This window comes from Pavona decussata, unplaced genomic scaffold (genome assembly GCF_977016875.1).
Source record: "Pavona decussata unplaced genomic scaffold, jaPavDecu1.1 SCAFFOLD_51, whole genome shotgun sequence".
In the NCBI taxonomy this organism is placed as follows: Eukaryota; Metazoa; Cnidaria; class Anthozoa; order Scleractinia; family Agariciidae; genus Pavona; species Pavona decussata.
The window spans coordinates 3,537,501-3,547,500 of record NW_028145473.1 but is presented as its reverse complement, the minus strand read 5'-3'; positions in this window follow the sequence as shown (position 1 = coordinate 3,547,500).

Below are 10,000 nucleotides of genomic sequence, written 5' to 3'. Positions count from 1 at the left end.
ACAGGTAGACTTTTTTATGAATTTTAATTAGAGTAACTTTCTTACCAAATAGACTTTTGACATTTCTTAGGAGCTCAAGTTGCCTCCCGATAGATTAAATACCAAGCTCTTTTAAAGTCTCCCTATCATGCTGACATAGTGCTTTTCCTTTGATTTGCTCTCCTGCAATATTATACAAAAATTGGTTCAGTGTGGGTAAATAGACATGTAGACCTGTATGCAGAAGCAATTAGCTATACATTGCCATGTACATAAAATACAGTACAAACTCTAGTAGTGATTGGAGCAATACTGTAGCTACTTTAATTTACTTCAATAATAATGAAGAGCCGACTCGAAAGCTATCCTTAAAAAAAAACCTTACCAGAAAATAATGGCGCTTCCTCTTTGAACCCTGTTTTGGTAAGCCATTACTCAACTTCTTCCACCGTCCACTCTATTAACAAAGAAGAACTCAAGTACTGCACAAAATATCGATCACATTCACCGTGTTTCGACTCTTTAAAATTAATAAAAGATTAAACAACGAATGCTTTGTTAGAAGACGTACAACCAAGAGCAAATTTATATTAAAAGCATTCAACATCCGAATTCTTGTGCATGTATATCCATGCTCATGTGCGACAGGCCAAGCTTAATGAATATTTTCCTGCTACCCCAGCGGCGTTGTGGTGAATTTTTCATTTGAATAAAACAGTAATGTTGTTCTTCATGCTTGAAATTTTCCGACCAATAGGTGTTAATGTTCAATTTTCATAACCTTTGTTTGGATACCTTAGCTTTTACTTTACAAGCTAACATAACCTTAAATATTTGATTTCCCGCCAAAAATAACAAAACGTGCAATGGAGCGAATTTGAAGTTATTGAGTTAGACTAGTTCCAGCAACTAACCTTCGATGTCTCTAACATGAAACTACAATTCTGTAACATCTCTGTCCGGTCGAATGCACTGAGAATTAACAGCTATTTGACTTAAACTGTTGCTATCACAGCTGCTCTTGGCGGTATCTGCCATCTTAAACGTCTGACTGAGTGAAATGGCGGCAAAACGAAATGATGACGTGCTGGTTACCAGTCTACCGCGCACAACGATCAAAGATAGACTGCGCATGACTCATAAGCCCCAGACTCTCACGTGCTAAGAAAAATGGCCGATCGTGTGCAGCCGATCAGTTTGTGGAAAGATGTGTAGAATCTCTACATTTACCTCGATCTTCACCGCTTTTTGGCTTACTTTTAACTGCACCAACCATCACCGACATATTTCGGCTGCTGTATTACTTCCATGGACCCAGGCCAGTTGTCTGGGAAAAATGGCATGTGCACGTAGGGAATTCGAAATACCTCCTTCCCTTTGCTTTTGCAGCATGAGCCAGGAAGCAATAAATATCAATTCAAAATCCAAAGGCCACGTTCACTGTCCCTGTGAGGTGTGCTCGGGTGAACCAGTGTATCCCACAACAGCATGGAGACCCATTCAGTGATCGAAACAAGCCACGTTTGCCAATGAAGTCCAAGATGAAATTGATTGTTGTTCGCTAGCAGAACCAACAGAAGAAAGTGTTGACAATTTTGAAAAAAATACAGTATATGCGTGTGGATTTTACTCAGAAGATGCATCTGAGGAATTTTTTAACTTTGCTGAAAATGAAAGTGAGACAAACAGTGAACTTAGCATGGGTGATCATTCTGATGTGGATTCTATGCTTAGTGAGACTAGTTCAAACGTTGACGGGGATGAGAGTGAGAGTGAAAGGGAAGATGGAGGTGCTCCTGGGGATGACGTTAACAAATTTGTCTGTGATGCAATTTTACGTGCTGTTGAAATGAAGGATCAAATGTCATGTTCTATCCAGAATTTTGAAGATCTCTTACAGTGGGGAAAGGAACTTTACTTAAAGAACAACAATATTGCTGACAATGCAACCGCAAAGTGGCCTTCAAATTGGGAGGAATTACGTAGCCTGCTTGAGAACATTGGGTACAGTAATCCCAAATTGTACTGGGTTTGTTTAGACTCAAGCCACCCTTGCTCGTATGCTGTACTTGAAAATAAAGAAGATTGCTGTCCTCATTGTTGAAAGCATGGAAGTATACCCTACTATTACTGAAGTGGTACAAATAAAGTTAAGAGATGGTGTTCATCTTCTTCAATGTGTAAGAAAATGACAGCTCATTGGGAGCAACGTGATCACTGGCTGCCACCTAATAAAAAGGAGGGATGGGGCTTTGGTCTAAAACAAGAATTTCTGGGATTCTGAGCTCCCCCACTTCTGAAATCCAGATCAAGGGTGGGTTCTTCCTGTCAGATGTCCACAAATGGGTTGCAAAAGCATTATATCTGCTCATGAAATCTTATAGTCACCTAGAGTTGCTTGTAGTCCTTATGAGTGTGTAATTGAGTGCCGTGGATGCTACCACACTTTCAACTATACAATACGAAAAACCTGTGGTGATCCAAGGAATATTGCCTATGATGGTAAGTATCTATGAGAACTTTGTCTACTGTGGTGGTTTACACCTTAAAAGCTGGAATAGAAATTTAAGCTTGGGAAAAGCTATTTGGATTTCATTTGTAATAAACCTTGTCATGGTTTTAGATGCCACTTGTTTTAGAAGGCAAACAGGTCAGAAATTAATTACAACGGTTAAATGAGAAACTAATATCAAATGAAATAAAATTTTGTAGCCACTACTTAGAAATTCGAGTACTCACAAAAGCTTATAGCGTGATACATTTAAGCTATGTCATCATTCTGAAAACAATGAAATTTATTGTTTTGAGAATGAAGACTTATATGAAAAATGATCGAATCATTTTGAGGGGTGTACAACTGACTTACATGTATTTATGTCACAATCTTTGGCATGGCCATGGCCTCTTCCAGTTTTATGATGTCAATTGTTTTATTATTGTCATTTGTAAACTATTACAACTAGTACTTCTCTGCATTCACCATGTTTATAAACAAGTTGTCTAATTAAATACATACATACATACATACTTACATAAACTTTATTTTTCCTTGGATTTTAGAGTAGCTTACATAGCTAGTATCTCCGATCCTAACTAATTTTAAACTATACATTAACTCGAAGGGCAGTTGCACATGCCTTTTATATTTTAAAAGTTAAGGTTAACAAACTTATTCTGTTTTCAGCACACTGGGATGGTTGAGAGCCTTTTAGTTCATCATTACGTGGTTGTGGAGCTATTGAGGTTACCATTGTCACAGAATAGCTTCTAAGACTTTTAATTTAAACACAACGGCATTACACTTTTTTTACACGCGTTCAACATGGCGGGCCGACAACAACCAGAGTTTTATCTCCCGATGCATAATGGGAGCACGTGGCGATGACGTAATGTGACATCTCCCCCTCTTTCAATGACAATAATAAAAAGAACAATAACGAGAAGACCTATCCTATAATAACAATGACCAATGGGACCTTTGTCTAAAAAAAAAACGCTATGACAACAACAGCTACAGGTGTAACCTAGTACCTGTAGCATAATGTGATACTGATTTTTAAAAAAAATACTCCTCAATGTCCTTAACCTTACAAGTCTATCCTTTGTGAGCGCATCACAGTTCTTTCTGAACGAACTTATTCTTACAAGTCTAGTCTTTGTGCTGGTGTCACAGTTCTCCCAGATCTGGTAACATATCCCTTGGCAGTGTCTGACATTCTCGGGGAAGCCTCATCCGTTGACGGCGTATTCGGTTCTGGTCTTGCTACTGTCTGTGCATGTCCAATTGGGGAAGAACAACTTGTGGTTGTCTGATAAGGTGGGGTCTCGGGGTTTTGGTGGAGGGCTGGGTTTCCTGCTTATTGCAGTTGTGTCTGGTCTGAGTCGAGATCGCGTTCGCCGATAGGTAGCACCCGTGCTGTTGGCTCTGACAATGTAAGACCTTGGCTCCTTGGCTGGCTGTATAACAACACCAGGCTCCCAGGTTTGTGAGTGGTGGTCGAACATGCGTATGGGTTGGTCAACTTCTAATGGTTTCTTAGGTGGTCCTGAGCGCTGGTTGTAATATTGTGCTTCTTTCTCCTTACACGTTGCAAATTGGATTCTTGTGGCTTCATGGTCACGGCCGTTAGGAGGGTTTCGCTGGTACATGGGTAGTCTGGTTTTGAATTTTCTGTTGGTGAGCAGTTCTGCGGGGGACTTGAGCTGGTTGTCCAAGGGTGTGGCTCGGTAGGACAGAAGAGCAAGATAAGGATCTCCTTTGTCCTCTTCACATTTTCTGAGAATGTTCTCTACAGTCTGGACCATCCGTTCAGCAGACCCATTTGATTGGGGGTACATCGGAGAGCTGGTGATGTGTTCTACTCCATAGGTGGTCATAAAACCGTCAAATTCGGCTGAGCTGTACTGCGGACCATTATCGGTTATGAGTTGTAACGGGATGCCGTGCTCGGCAAAGATGCTCTTTAAGTGGTTGATGACTGCGGATGATGTGGTGCTTTTAAGTCTCCTGATGATGGGAAATCTGCTGTATTGGTCTGTTAGCAGGAGGTATTGCTGGCCTCCAAACTGGAACATATCGGAGCTGAGTCTTTCCCATGGTCGGCATGGGGGCTGCGGCTGGAGTATTGGTTCTTTCGGGGCCTTTCTCTGGTATTTCTGGCAGGGCTTGCACTGGTCAACTTTACTGATGATATCCTTCGTAATTCCGGGCCAGAACACACATGTGCATGCTCGAAGTAGACATTTCTCCTGCCCCAAGTGGTCTTGGAGTATGATGTCTAGGACTTCGGGTCTCAAGGTGGGTGGTATCAAAATACGGTCACCTTTCAGCAGTAGGCCATCCTCAACAGTTAATTCTTCTCTGAAATTCCAGTAGTCATGGAGTAACGGAGGGCACTTTTCTCTTTTCTGAGGCCATCCTTCAAAGACAGTTTCCTTCAGCAATGACAAAGTGGGGTCCTTTTTTGTCTCGTCTCGGATCTGTTGTAGCCTTGTTGGGGATGCAGGGAGGTTCTGTGTGATGTAGTGGACATGTATTTCTGGAAGTTGGCCATTTGCTGAGGCGAGCTAAGGGCTGACTCTAGAGAGGGCATCAGCTATTGGCACATCAGGGCCTTTCACGTAGTTAACAGTGACATCATACTTCAGAGCTCTCATTAAAAATCTCTGCAGTCTGGGTGGGCAACTAGACAAGCTTTTCTTGAAAATTGACTCGAGAGGCTTATGATCAGTGTTTACTGTACAATGTTTTCCGAAAATGAAGTAATTGAACCTCTCCAGACCCCATACTACGCCCAGTGTTTCTCTCTCAATATTGCTGTAGTTTTTCTCTGTATCTGTGAGTGCTTTCGAGGCATAGCATACTGGTTGTCCTTGCTGTAGCAGGACCGCTCCTAGACCTTTCTGAGAAGCATCGGTTTGGATGACGGTTTCGACACTTGGGTCGAAGTAACGGAGCACTTCCATTGATGTGATCTCTTCCTTGACTTCCTGGAACGCGTGGTGGTGTTCAGGTCCCCATATGCATGCTATGTCTTTCTTGGTGAGGTCGCGCAGTGGTGCTGTGATGCTGGCCAATGGACCTGAATATCTGGTTAGGTAGTTCACGAGGCCTAGAAAGCTTTGGAGATCTTTGCGGTTTTCTGGAGGGGCCATGTTCTGAATTGCAGATATTTTCTTGTCGTCTGGCTTGATTCCATCAGTGGTCCACTTGTGTCCGAAGAAGCTTACTTCTTGACATTTGAACTGTATCTTGTCCTTGTTGAACTTGATTCCCTTTTCTCTGGACCTGTTCATGAGGTTCACCATGTTTTCATCATGTTGTTTCTCTGTAGCTCCAAACACAAATGTATCATCAGCGATGCCAGTCACTCCATTTAGTCCATCTAGTGCCGAGTCTAGGTGCTTTTGGAACACATCTTGTGAGACAACAAGGCCAAAGGCAAGTCGGGTAAAGCGGAACCTCCCAAATGGGGTGTTAAAAGTAGTCAAGTAAGAGCTGGCTTCCTCTAAGGGCACATGCCAGTAGCCTTTTTTGGCATCTACTACACTAAAAAATTAGCATCATTAAGCTGTGTGACCACTTCATCAATTGTTTTGGTGTAGTAGTGTTCACGCTGTATTGCTTTGTTTAAATCGCGTGGGTCAAGGCAGACTCTGATTTTTGTGACCTCTCCTCTGTCATTAGTCATTTTGGAAAGGACAATACTGTTGACCCAGTCGGTGGGTTCGCTAAATGGTATGAGAACGCCAAGTTCTACCATGTTGTTAAGTTCCTCTTTGTACATGCTTTGTAGATGTACTGGAACAGCACGTGGTGCATGGACGACGGGCTGAGCATCAGGATCTAGGTTAATGTGATAGGGCTTCATGTTGAAGGTTCCCAGGCCCTCAAAACAATCACTGAATTCATTGAGGAAGCTTCTCTTATCTAGTGGGGTGAGTGTTTGAGTGTTGAGGGGTTTAGGTCCTGAACCATCAACCTTCTACTGTGATTTGGAGGGTGCTTGAGTCTCGAGGCAGGTAGCTTTGTCTTGCTCGGAGGTTTCCAAACTGCAGTTAAATTTTATCAGTCCCAGATCCTCGCAGGCTTTGCAACCAAGCATCGCTGGTCCTCGCACTTCAGTGACATTGAAGGCTATCTCTTTAATTCTGCCTTTTTGGTGGACGTACAGTTGGCAGGTACCAAGCGTGTTTATGGTATGACCTCTATATGCAGTAATCCGGTATTGTGCAGGGCCTAGGTGTCTGTGCTGAGGGTTGGGGATGAGTTTATCATACTGTTCTTTAGAGATGACATTTACTTCTGCACCAGTGTCAACTTTGCAGTTAATGGGTACGGTATGCGTTTCAGAAGGATTCACTGTAACCTGGATCTCGGTCATGACTTTGGTGCGGTTTTTTCTCTGTTCAATACTGGCGGTCGTTGGAGAACTGGGGCTAGAATTCAAAGGGGCACTCTGCTCTGCCTCTAATGTTCCCAGGAAGACTCTGTCATAACTTGGGCATTCAGTTGTTGCACCATCAGGTTGGTCCTTCTGCAGGGTCATGACGTCCTTTTTTGTCTTAGATTTGCAAACTTTGCTAAAATTACCACGTTTGTTGCAGTTGTAACATTCTACTCCACTAGCTGGACATTGTTGACCTTTGGCATGAAAGTTATCTCCGCATCTGTAACACTGCTTTGGTTTGTTTTCAGGCCATCTGGTTACTCTACCTCTACTTCTTCTATCTTCTGTTTCTTTTCCTTTGCTGATTGCGTTCACTTCACTATCCGGTTGTTGCAGTTGGCTAGGGGGCAGAGAGTTACTCATTGCTTTCAGTTGCATTTGCGTAGCTTCCTCGGTACGTACAATTTCCTTTGCTTTTGTGAAGGTTAATTCGTTACCACGGGCGATGGATTTCCTCCTGACCTCTTCCAAGTCGGTGCCAAATACTAATGTGTCACGCATGAGTTCATCATGTAATTCTTGTGGGTAACCAGAACTTTGTATGAGTAGTCTTGCTTCAGTCAGAAATGTATCAAGGGGCCGGTTTTCTGTTTCAGGCTTCGCAAGTAATATCTGTTTAGAATGTGGTTAGCCTGTGGTTTAACGTGATCTTCAAATCTTGCCCAATATTCCGTTAGGTCTTTCTGTTGATTGGTTGTAAGCGCCCACGTGTTAAATAAGTCAAGACCGTGGTCGCCCGACCAAAGCAACACATATTTACACTTCTGAGTGCTATCGCGGCTTTTTAGTGGCCCATCAAGTAACAGTTCACACTTTTGGCAAAATCGCTTAAATCTTGTATGTAAATCGGGACCAGGACGCCAGTCCATTTTAGGTAAGTCGAATCCGACCAAGTCGCTCATTTTCAGTCGTACGAGAAGACCTTACAGTCAACACTGTTAAATCGTACGTACCAGTTTCCGTTTGCTTTCTCCTTGATTGTTTAGCTGGCGTTAATCATCCCGCTTCTGACATCCATGTCACAGAATAGCTTCTAAGACTTTTAATTTAAACACAACGGCATTACACTTTTTTTACACGCGTTCAACATGGCGGGCCGACAACAACTAGAGTTTTATCTCCCGATGCATAATGGGAGCACGTGGCGATGACGTAATGTGACAACCATAGCAACAATGTCAAAGGTGCAAAGATGCAAAGCTGAGGAGGTGTATGTGGTAGGATTCGTACCATCACATATGCTCCCCAATAAAAGGCCCATATGTTTAGATCCTTTCTTAGATCCATTTGTTGCTGATATTGAGGATGGTTTCAACAATGGCATTCAAGTAAACTATAAGGCAGCCATATGTGGGAAACCAGCTGGAGTTACAACCCTAAGGCATTTAGTGTTGTGCTTTTCTGGGGACCATTGCGGTTTGTGTGAAGTCGGAAAATTTACAAAAATGGGAAAGTCTGGTTGCCGGCGTTGTAAACCTGAAAGTGTATACATTCCAGAAACAAATCATTATTATTATCCAAACTTCAGAAAACAAGCTCGCTTTCCTGCAGAAAAGAAAAGCTTAATGGACAACTTAGAATTATTGTACATAATTTCCTCAGAGGAAAGAACTAGTGTCAGACAACTCCACTATAGCTGTTTTTAAGTTTCTTTCTTTCTTTCGTACTCCAGATCCTGTTGAAGACTTGTACATCTTTTTCACAACGTCACTAATGCCTTCTTGCTTAACCACGCTCTTTCCGTCATAACAGAGTATTCCTCCTCTTAAGGACACTTTCTCTTGATTCCACCAAAACAGTACCAGTGCAGACTTTTGTTGGATTGTCCTACTCTTGACAGGAACTGTAAACTCTCCTTTGATCAGTTGTACAAATAATTCATACGTTTCTTTGTCCAGACTCGAGATGCTGGAAACATGTTGCACCAAAATAAAGATTGTAACAAACAAAACACTGCACAAGACAAGCACCGTCATGTTTTCAAGCTCGCAGCAACATAATCGTTTAAACCAGGGAATTTGAATTGCGAAAGTCCATGAATTTTGTGTTTGTTTTAGATCAGACTGATAACGACAGAATTCTTTAGATCTGTGATTTCCTGCACTTTTGGCCAACAAATGCAGTTTCCGGTTTTGGTCAATCATTCGAAGTGAAATACTTTTTTCATTGATGTTGAAAGTCAGTAGCAAGGAATTCTAACGGATATCGTTCATGGTTGTAGTGGTGTAACCTATCCGTATCTCATGAAGCAAGACTTCTTTGGTCTGAGAATGGTACACGAAAACAGCTTACGGCTGCCATTCTAACTCTAGTTTGTAATACTATGCGGTTTTTTGGTTTTTTGCACTTTTCCCACGGGAAATAAAGGTAAGTGTTAAATTGCTCAACATAGTATGTAAGTTGAACAATCAGTGCTCATGTCCAGATTCAGTACACGTTTAAAATATCAGTATGGAGTTTCTGGCTGCAAATTGCAGATGGGAACTGATAGCCAAAATGGCTTGTGGTGTTGGGAAGCTCATCTAGCTCATTGCAGAAGGCCATGAACATGTCGTGAACGCTGTTCTTGCTGGTGTTAACACTTGCTATTGTTTTTGTTTCTCATGGCTTTAGCGAGAAATCAGGTTATTTAACATGGAAAATGCATCCAAATAAAATCTTTACAAGATTTTTGTCTTAGTTATCGTAGCATTAAGCTACTATTAGGCACCTTAGGAAACAGACGTCACCGGGCTCACGAGGGCAACCGGAAATGGGAAATTTCTTTGCAGACATCACTGCGCATGTACAGCACGTTGTCACCTCACGTTGTCCCAAAGTTGAGAATGCGAAAACGTGGGGTTTCACGTCGCGACGAGAATGTGAGTATTTAATCTTTTGTTTTGATCACCTCTAGCTTACTTTTGTACTAATTTAATGCTGAAGCTGCAGGTAAAGTTGCATAATGGTGCTTTTATGCTTAAAACAATGTTCCAGAAGTATTCTTGGGCTCACTTTTGGAAAAAATTGTTTTCGCATGTGAAACTACAGCTTTCAGCAAAGAGGTTGTTTTCATTCAACGCAATGCTGCT